Consider the following 11,236-nt stretch of genomic DNA (forward strand, 5'->3'; position numbering starts at 1 on the left):
GCTGGGCTGCTTGATAGTTTCATGGCAGAGTTCTCCAGCTATTAGCTGCTCCATCACAAAATATGTTCCTGTCGCAACCACAAAATTTAACACATTAATAAAAACAACTAATCAATACAGCAGTACTAGCAGTTGGCTATCTGTAAAGTTCAACACTTAATCATAATTAAGTCAGGAAAAGCTGACAAATAGAAGTGTAAGAAATCACACAAAGACAATGCAGGAAGTAACCAAACACCCTTAAACCATCATTTTGGTCAAATCTGGCACAAGCTACCGTTTCTTCTGTTTAAGTTCTCTTGGAATAACAATTAGTCCCCAGTGCATACCTTTCCCAGTTATCAAATTAAGATTTGAGTTAAATCAATGAATGCAACAATCAGTTTAATTATATTAAACCGCATGAAATACACAACGAGGGAGCGTGTGTGTGAAGATAACCACTTGGGTGTCACATATTAAATAAATTAGTAAAAAATAGTGATGTGTTTTCTTTCCCATGAAATATTATGCTGCTATCGGAAAAGCCACTGATGGTTGGTAGATGGATATAAGGAAAACAGAATTTACAGCCTTGGATACAATTTCTTTTCCTAGGGCACCAGGTGCTTTAAATGCCACCAGAAGGATGCTCTAGGCAGTGCCATACTGTCCAACATGGTTTGGCATAGATTAGCTCAAAGCCTTTGTGTCTTTGCAGACTTTGATTAAGGGCCAGTGTTAGAACTCCTATGGATTTTTACTTGATCCAGTGTAGCGTAGGGATTTTTTTTCTTTTTTTTTTTTCATCACAGCTGCCAAAAATATGCCAGTTAAGATAATTACATTTCAATTTAAATTGGTAATTTAATGGAAAATTTTAATCCAGAATGTGGGGCAGTATATGTACTTCCAATCCTATCCCACAACAATACTTTCTGTCTGTTGCAGATGATTTAGGGGTCCAGTTCCATGTTTTTGGCTCCTAGTGAGACCAGAGAGTTTTGGGACTCTCCATAGTTTCGCAGGATTGTAGCTTCAATCTGTTTTAAGCCTTCAAAACTCACCTCAGTTTAGTTTCCTCTGTCTACTGTTTTCTGTTTCTTTAACTACCAGTCTTTATAAGTCACAATACATGCAAGAAACAAATTCTTCTGAAATATATTTGCTCCCTTTTGGGAGGACAAGCAGAAGAACCCAAGATATTCTGTCTGTAAATTCTCTGTTGTTTTCATTATTTGTTGCGGGGCTGACACAGAAGCCTGGCAGTCGCAACATACTGTAAGGGGAATAATTTTCCTTTGTTTAGAGTGCAGTGTGTACCGTCATTTACATAATAAAATCCTCACACAAATAACAGATGGTGAAGAGGCACTCATGTTGCCACATGTTGGAAGCATGATACAGTTCCTTGATGAACTCGTTTCTCTTACTTTTGCCTACAGATGTCTACCAGCTATTAAACCTTGGGGGTTAGTCAGCTGGTGAAAGGTTTAGAGACAGGCAAAAATCTGTCTACATAATTTTCCTGCTTCCAGGAGGAGCAAATGTTATACCCTAAGAGAAATGCACAATCCATTGAAAATGGTTTCTACTACCATGAAAAGTAAATAATAACCTCTATTTTCACCACTCATTGGGCTGAAATACTTCACTACAGAAGACAGAAAATACCATTATTCCACTGAGTGTGAGCCGTTTTATCTCTTTTTGGAATCCTTTTCCGAGCAGAAGCTGGGGACAGAGTGAGCTATGCTAATGCTGTATATTAGGAATATCAGTTCTTGGATGCATTACCATTAATTCGATGTGCAAATTAAGTGCCCGAAAACAAACGTCTGTCACTTGAAATAACAGCCGTACAGCCTGTGTACAGTGCAATGAAGTAAGATCACACTACACTCCCTAATTAGAGTTAATGGATCTGCTTCTGATCCCATTTACACTGATTTTACGATCATGTAATCCATGCTATCATCTCCAGTGGAGCTGCTTTTTAAAAAGAATCGGTCCCCAGGATGACACAGGGGGTGTTAAAATGAGTGGTCACCTAGTTAAGTCTAAACATTCCTTAGATGCATGTTTCTGCATTGCTTTCAAAGCTGCGCTGCTGGAGTTTCAGTGTGGGGGCTGGAACGGGGGAGACGGCAAGACTGTGGTCTGTTTTATTCTGCTTTACCTGAAATGCAGAATTTTGTACAGCTGTGTGGATACAGCAAGCATTTAAAATTAGCTAGGTCCCTTAGCATCTACAGAAAAAGAAAGAAGTAATTTGATGTGTTATTGGTTACATCACAATTTTGTTCTCATCATGTTGACGCACTTTGGTCTGTGCACATTTGCATGCAATGCTTATGAATTTTGAGTAGATCTACATCCAGCTCATTTACCTTCCTGCATGCTAGAAATTTGGCCCATGGAGCCCAGAAATCTGTTTTCCAGTTAAATGATATATGCTTGTCCATACTTACCAACACTACTGATTGAGAGGGCAGCTTCCATTTTATGAACACCAACATAGTGTTCGAAACAGCGAATATTCCTCCCTCTGGCTCTGTTGATGGACAGGCAGGGCAAAAGAGGTGGTTTACAGTTGTGGGCCTGCTGATGAGCTCCCCCATGTTGAGGAAACCCTGGACTCGTGCTGTGGTGCCAGCAGTGGGAGCCTCCTGTGCCCAGGCTGAGTGGAAGCACCTGAAGGCACCTCGTGAAGGTCAGCTCCATGCAACAGGGGTGGTCCAGGGCACGGGACTAACCTCAGCTGCAGGTACAGTGGTATTCACCAAGCACGTCAACACATCAGGGTGACCCACCAGCATTACCCCATTTTCTTTAGAAACTCACATGCCTCGTAGCTCTAAGCTGCTGAGGTTGATATAAAGCAGAGGTGACACGTACAAAACCTTTCTAGGCAAGAAACTCTGCTGCTGTAAATCTCCTGCTCCTGTCCCACCCTCTGTATTTGTCACTACTCCTCAAAACCGACTAGACTGTAAATTCCTGTCTGTTTCATGTCTGCCCCATTAAAAGCTGCAGACACAGAAAGTCTACCTGGTAGAGTTGTTACTTAGCTAGCACTTTTTCAGGGACATACACATGCACACAAGATCTCGACTCTAAAAAAATATTAAAAAATCTCAGACCAAACTGAGCCCAAAACTTTAAGGTCTGCAAGAAAAAGTACACTGTGATGGTGCTAAGCTCTCATCTGGACTGCAAACCTGATGTGAATATTTTTTGTTAATGTTTTATGAGCTAATTAACTTGTTTGTGGGGTTTTTTGTTGGTGTTTTTTTTCCCATACAAGCCTGTTCATAAGGAAAGAATATTTTGAATTGCCAGATTTTTAGCTAGCAAAATTTAAAGAAGAATTACAGGTCTGATTATCCCATAGCATGGAGCCCCTCGTGATCTGCAGCCTTTAGAATCCAGGCAGTACATGGTTATTTTTAATGTCAGTAGCTGACATTGGGGCTGAAGCTATCACTCACTGCGTTCTGAAGTTCATCTTCTCAAGTATTTGTCCTAGCTCCTAAAGATCACTTTGAAGTATCTGCCTGTATTCATCCCTTAACCACTAGATCACTGACTTTATGGAGTCATCTCCCAAAGTGGGACAGTCCTGCTTCAAGGTTTTCCCCAACATATTGCTGGATGCAAAGGAATTTTCCTCTTCTTCAGAAACTCCTGCATTAAAAATGACTTTTCAGGTATCTTGGAACACACCAGGCTGCTGTGTTTCAGAACCATCACACCCCACAGAGATGTCATACATTAATACACTAGCATTGAGCAGTCAATTTGAAATCACTTGTATCTCATGTCACAATATAAAAGCAAATACAGCATATCCAGAGCCACAGACACACAAGGTTACATAAAGATACAAGCAACAAAATAAATTTCCTTCACATATTTTACATCAAGGTCAAATCCAACAGGCATGCCTCTCTCTCTCAAGATGCTTTACCTGACATTGATGGTGTCACCAGGAACTTACCACTCCTCATCCAGGTTTCACATCTGCAGGTTTTATTCACAGAAGGGAATGTTATATTCCACTCAGGGAATCCCACTGAATTTTCTTCAGTTAGGAAGACAACATCTCTTTCTTACCTTTCTCTGATGTCTCTCCTTCATCATTCCCCAGATCAAACAAATCCAGAAACCTGAAGACTCAAAAGGGCTGAAAAATGTCATTCTGGTGATTTCCTTAGGGAACTTGAAATAGGATATTTATTAGTTGTCTAATGAGAATCTACATCTTATTGTCAATAAAAATACATTATTTTTATTTCTGCTTGTTCTGCATTAATTAGAGCTCCATAGATACAGCTATCCATCATACATTTTAATTGTGACAAGTACAGTTCTTAAATACAATATGCTTGTAAGATTACTAATGCTCATCAGACAAACAATACTGGGACTAGAGCACAGAGGTAAGACACTGCATAATACGGATGTGCTTCTCAAGCTATAGCTAATGTACACATTAAGCTTAAACTTCTACCACAGCTCTAGCCAAAAAAAATAATATGCTTGAACAATTTAAACCAAAAGTGACCAAGATTTCTAGTTGACTTGGATTTCTCTGGTTATGGATTACATAAATACCAGTTGTTTCTTCATAAATAAATCTCAAGATATTTACTTTAATATTATGCACAGAACTTGAAACTGAAGCATCAGGATCATAATCTGAATAGCTGAAAACTGTATTTAAGCATCTTAACATTGTTTTAGTATTGACATACAACATTGAGAAATCAAATGTCTATCTACCTTTTGTAAATACCTGTCTTTTGCAAAAAGAACTAAGATACACAAAAGAATGAGCATAGAGAACAAGCATATCATTCAATCCTGATGGTCACTCAAGATTTAAACAGAAATTTGACAGTTTTAAGAAAATAATTGGCAGAAAAAAGGTATTTAAAGCAACAGTTATGTGCCAACTCTAGACAAAAAGGGTCAGTTGTTTCAAGAAAGACTTCGCCCCGACAAGGAGCTGGTTCAAGCAGTTGAAAAATTTACCATTGTTCTCACTTTTGTTATCCAGAAACATAGTTAGTATTGTTTTTCATTTTGTTTTGTATTTCTAATTCTAGACATCTAGAAAGAATAACTAAAAAAACCCCCAACAAATGACTTTTTTCTTAAAAGATTATCTAATTTTATAGAAGTCAGCATACTTGATAGGTCAGTTTACAGTTGGCATTAAAGGCTTCCTCCACTAGCAAAAGGCAGTGCATTGTCCTACTCTGCATGACCATGGCTGTATCTGTCATGTTAACTCTTTGCTGCTTAAAAACTCATTACCTTTTAAGCCATGTTTCTACCAGAACCTTTAACATCCTTCTTCTTCTTTTGAGATGTTACCTCTAACAGTTCTTCCTCCTTTTTCTGCTCCACAAGCTTGTTTTACTACTGAAAGTTTGATATTGTTTTCATAGATGCCCTAAATTTTTATTACCTCTGTTTAAGATCCCTAACAAATACTGTTTTCAGACAAATAAAAACTTCTCATTACTCTGAATTTTAATGGTTTTCCTATTGCCTTAAATTGAAATTCAGATTTTCTTTACTTCTAGGGGTAGATACTCACTGTCAAGGACTGTTCAGCTTCAGCAAGTGTCTGACAATACAAAACCACCAAAGTCCAACATTTCGTTATAAACCATTCCTACTTTCCCTTATTTCTTTATTGCAACCCCCAATTACATGAATCTCTTCTTACAAGCAATTATTTCTCCTAAACCTGATTCTTAATACTTCTAGTTCTAGGCAAGGATTTTCCTTGTCTACATACTTATGTTGCTATGCTATGCAATATAGAATAAAATAATTTTAAATGTTAACTTATTGGAAACAGAACTGCACTGATATATCTACTGGAATTTCCTTTCTTTTGACACTGACACATCCTTTTTTTACTTTTACATAGGGTTTAAAAGTCTTCAGTGCCATTAAAACATAAATACAAGAATTCCACCCTTGTTGCCTCTTCATTTCACTTTTTATTTTCCCATTATTGTTGTCTAGATAGATCAGAAATAGCTGCAAACAATCCTCTTGCACCCTTCCCAAAGCTTTTATTCTGGAATAGCTGCAGCACCTCCCTAAGAGCAGGGAGTAGTCTCAGTTCAGAATAAATCATGGCAATTTCCATGTTTACGTCTAATCTTGTAAGCTTATTATGGAACCCACAAATGCAAGAGACAGCACAGAGTACAATAACCCAATGAAATATATATTTTTTGGGGGGTGGGGGTGGGGTGGGGTGGAAAGTATGATGGTATTTGGAAATACTAAAGGAAAAAAAAAATCTCACTACTATGTGACCTATAAACAGCTCATTTATCTGCTGGAAGTTTTGGCTCATTGATTTCTACCACCGCTCTTTTTTGTACTAGCTAATAAGCAGCTCTTCAGCTTTTCCTTCCAGTTATAGGAGACTCCAGAGAGACATTCACGAAACACACAGGGGAAACAGGAAAATGGGAGGGAAGTCCACTCTAAAAACCATGAAAAAATGTTCCAAATATTCCTTTTTGCTTTGCTTGACTATTATCGATTAGCATTTATATACGAGTAACAGCAATATCTTAACAAAGTTAAGTGGTCTTCATGGTCACAAACCAGACTGCCTACCATGGTACCTAGACCTCACAAAATTAGAAGACAGGCTAAGCTATCTCTTTTTCAGTTCTAACACATTTTGGATAGATCACACATTCAACTCAGACATCCAGAAAGCAGGGTCATAACCTCAAGGCCATCACGTCTACCTCATTGCCTACATTTCTAAATATTTTTTATAATTTTTTTGTCTCCGATTGCTGAGCGATTTGAATTATTTGAATAGCATCTTCTCCTCTATCAAATAACTTGCAATTCCCTTTTCAAACCACAAATTTACAATCACTAAATGAAACTCGAAGTCCACACAGCCAGTTTTCTGTATCATAGCTTTGATTGTACACAAGATGACAAGGTTCTTGTCCTTTCCCCCCTCCCCTTGAAGCAGGGATTGTGGTCTTCTGTAAAACAAAAAAACCCAGCTGAATGACAGCAAGCAATTCACAGAGAGCTTAAAAACAACACAAAAATGACATTCTGGGATATGTATTTACCATTCAACATTGGCATTTTCATGCTAATTCCAGCCAACGTGCTAAAAATTCAGAATGACCAGAATGTCAGTAAACCAAGTCATTCAGCTTTCATTATGCACAGTAATAAAACCTAATCGTTGCCTTCCTCCAATCGGAACAGTCAGTTTCCATTTTCGTGGTAGAGAATGGGGGAACTTCTTTTTGTAGCACGAGTTGCACAATATTGAATATATTAATATGTAAAGATACATTATTACTGAATATTAGCACATCATTACTGCCAGAATGCAAATATTTCCTAAGCAATTTTGAAAACATAGGTCTCTGCACTCACAAACTGCATACATTCCCAGCTGCATACCTTCCTTCCTTTAAGTCAGCAAGATGTGCTACCTCATGTGCAAATCATTGAAAGTAGTACTAAAAGAATAGCTAAGTAGTACCACAGGCAGTAGATAGTTACAGTACATATGTGACTTGTTAAACTAACAGGATCCAACTTTTTGAGATATATTTATCCACCAAATTCACCTGTGCAGAGAAAAAAACAACTAAAGATTCTCAATTTGAGGTCTGCATCCTTCTGCACCTAAGTCTTTAAAACTTGTTTTGGACATTTCCTTATCTGTAGGCACATAAAGTCCCTGCATAGTTAAGCCTCCATCACCAGGGCTGATGCATTCAGATTTCCTTTGTAATGTGCACACAGAGGTACCGAACTCCTGATGCATAATGCACATCCTTCAACAACTTTCACCGATGATCTTAATCTTTTCTGTTCAGCTGTCTAAACCAGAAATATCTGAAGCAGAAGCCAAAAGGAAGTCTAGGCTTGACCACTGCTGAAGACATTCTCCCCAGAGACCAGGATCTAGTCCTATTTTAGTGAATGCATGCAAAGGAACAGCTTCAAAATGGGAGATCAAATAGATACTGCTGGCAGACACCTGCATGGTCTCACAGGCACAGGAGATAAAAATGGATCCAGGGAAGAAAGTGGTTAAGTCCAGATCCTTCCCGCTCTAGTTGTTGGCTAAGTTATAAATTGAATCTAAATTATGACTCAGGAAAAGACTACTCATATCTTCTTTCCCTCCACAGACAATTACAAAAGACTGGCTGAAGTAAGAAAATGAAGACTATGGTTGCTGAATGCAAGCATCTCACAGGAAACCTCCATAACACTCAGCAGACTCCTGGCATTGTCACTCCAAATCTAAACTGTTGACTAGAGGAACTTTACGGCTCTATTCCTCTGTGATTTTTGGCAAGCTGTCTAGAAATTTTATTGTACAGTAGAGAATTAAACCTTGACATGCAACATTCTCGTCTTGCCAGTTAACTATGCCTGTCTGCATATTAAATAGTTACATGCTACTGAAATGTAACTCACTCTTACCTCCCGTTCCCAGCAAAGATAGCAAACACCAACTTAGTATGGTAAAAATAGTAAGGCTAGTGCCTAAGCTTGGGTTGTAGCTCACACACAGTTTATGATAGTACTAAATCAGAGTAAACCTATTTAAACCGTATTTGCTTCAGTGACAGTAACCCCAAGATATCCTGACCCTTGACCATCTTGTGCTGAGTGAGGTACAAGGATGCTCACAGCCCAGGTTCCCTGGGACTGCGGGTGGCTCTGCAGCAATTTAACTACATGGAGAGTGAACAATTTCCAGTTAAAAAGATCTCCACCTTGTCCTTTGAAAGCAGCAAAACACACACATATTTCTAAAACTTACAAAAATTCTAATTCGATCATCATATACTCCTTATTTGGGTGTCTGCTTTTCAGATATTTTCAGATGTTGCACTAATGCCTCACCTGACCTGTAAAAACAAACTTATCGTTCATCCATGTCCCGCTCCTCCAGTCCTGAGAAAGGACTGAAGATTTTGCAAAAGTGGTTCCAAAGGGAAAGTGCAAGTGCTGATCTGTGCTTGCAGTAGCTGAACTTCTGTAGGAATCTGGCTACTTGGGCAGCCTGTGACCACCGTAAGGTCTGCGGCACATTTGGACCCTGTCAGCGTTACACCCATGTATCCATCCTCCTCCTAACTTATCCTCTGAGATTATAGGTTGGGACAGTACCACACACACGTTTAGCCGTGCTCTTTACCTCCCATGATCCCCTTCCACCAGCTGAATTCCCAGGTTTAAACACCCAGCCCTCATGCATTGGACTAATCTTACTGTCAGTATGCTAGAAGAATTGAAATAGGTATTGAACTTTTTAAATATACTTAAAAAATAACAATCAGATAATACCAGCTCAGTCCTATTATAACCCTAATCATTTTGCATAGCTACATAGTGGTGGAAAGCAAAAGGCTTGTGCATTCTCTTTCCACGAGCCCTCTAATCATTCAAGAAAATGCAGGTAAGAAAATGCACTTACAAAAGAACCGTCAGAGCCTTGCCCCACTGTGCCATGGGGAGATGTGACCTACCAAATAAGGCACCAGTCTTGGCCTTAAGAGACTTTGGTTCTATTTCCAGCTGTACTAGAGCTCTAATACGCAACAGTGCATAAATTGTGCCTGTGCATTGGCTTTCTCCACTTTGAAAGGGATTTTAGTTGTTCTCTGGTTTATCCTGTAATGCACTATGTTCTACAGACACAACAGGTAAGTATAATTATGTTTCAAAACTTTATCTCAACTATCTGAAAATGTATTCTTCCATGCCAGTGGTGCTGCAGTTTGGTTGTTTATCATGTACTTTTCCATCATCCAACAACAGGTGTACTTTCTGGATAGTTTTCAAGATTGCTTTACAGAGCACTTCAGACTATCTTGTTTTAATTTTATTTCTTTTGTTGCTTATTTTCTTTAAGCATTTTATCCTCAGGGATTTGGCTAAGTTATGACTATTAAAAAATTATACAGCAATATGTAGTTTCTGTTTTCCATTTAAGCTAACTTTTGCACAAATACATCTCAAAGGATTGAATATACCTTCTCCACTTTTCTGATTCTCACTGCATGAATGCTGCTTTCTGCCTGGGTAGCGTCCCTTCCTTTTGTAGAACAATTATTAAAGCCAAATTTTGCTTGAAATATGGATTATGTTTGCCTTGCCCCAGAATTAAGAGCATAGTGATTTCCTTACCTTCATGTTTGTCCAAGTTCTGTCATCAGATTTACTTAAACAAATCAGGTAGTCTGTCTTGAAAGCAAGGAGATGATGACAGGAAGAAAGCAGACCAGAATGAAAGTTTCAGAAAATATGACCTATTCCAAAAACTCAGTGAATTTCTCTAGTCTCCATTCCAGAGTGGCCCAGATTACTAAAATAAAATTAATCTATCAAAAGCATGGTTAATCCAGGTCATGACCATGTTTTCTGTCCCCATCCCCTGTCCTTTACTGTTATTAAAGCCACCGCATTTCAGAAATTACATTTTTACACTTAAAAGTTGACTTGGACTTTAGAAGGCTGTGGAAACATTAAAGCCAATTGCAAATGTGAAGAAAAAGTCTATGATCAGCTGCAGCAAAAGGAAACAAAAGAATTGCAAAATTGCTCAAAAATAGTGTCATAAAGTCACTACAGCAGAGACTTTCAAAGCTGTGCTGGAGCTGCAACTATGCAGCTCCCATTACATTTTATAGGGGCTGTATATCTGTTGCCTAAGTTGCTCTGAAAAACCTCAGCATGAATGCCTAAAACCAATAAAATAACCCTTCAAATTTATTGCTTAATTTAGACTAACTCTGTCCGCTAAAGAATTCACAAATTCTAAAAATCCAGAGTAGCTTCAAATACCAACCTTTACAAAGAAATGAAATCCTGTTTCAGAAACAATTCATTCTTTTCCTTGAGTATTAAGCATAGATCCAGAAAGAGGGTTAAAATCTGACGTACTCTGGCAAATTGGATCTACAAGCAGCTTTTATGCAGTTGGAAGCAGGCTAAGAGTCAGCCTAGGAATATTTAGGCAAGTCCAAGAAGTAACACTGGCAAAGAAACAAAGAAATCTAACCTGTTCCTATTCATCACAATTCTTTCTGACACACAGACTCAATGTAAAAAATGCTGAGAAGTTCTAAAGATAAAATTATCTACAAATCTCTTTCCATAAAGCTGACCTTTTTACAGAATGTGGATCCATTAATAAAAAAAAAATTACCACATC

General features: G+C 38.3%; 1 long non-coding RNA gene across 1 annotated transcript; it reads right to left on the reverse strand.

The window, feature by feature from the left end:
* Positions 1 to 4,007: 4,007 nt before the first annotated feature.
* Positions 4,008 to 10,352, reverse strand: LOC119142628. The gene is made up of 2 exons (XR_005102356.1): positions 10,210 to 10,352; positions 4,008 to 4,165 (listed from the first exon to the last, which is right to left on the reverse strand). It is a non-coding gene; the product is annotated as an uncharacterized LOC119142628 (long non-coding RNA).
* Between the last annotated feature and the right edge of the window lie 884 nt (positions 10,353 to 11,236).

This window comes from Falco rusticolus, chromosome 2, assembly GCF_015220075.1.
Source record: "Falco rusticolus isolate bFalRus1 chromosome 2, bFalRus1.pri, whole genome shotgun sequence".
Lineage (NCBI taxonomy): Eukaryota > Metazoa > Chordata > Aves > Falconiformes > Falconidae > Falco > Falco rusticolus.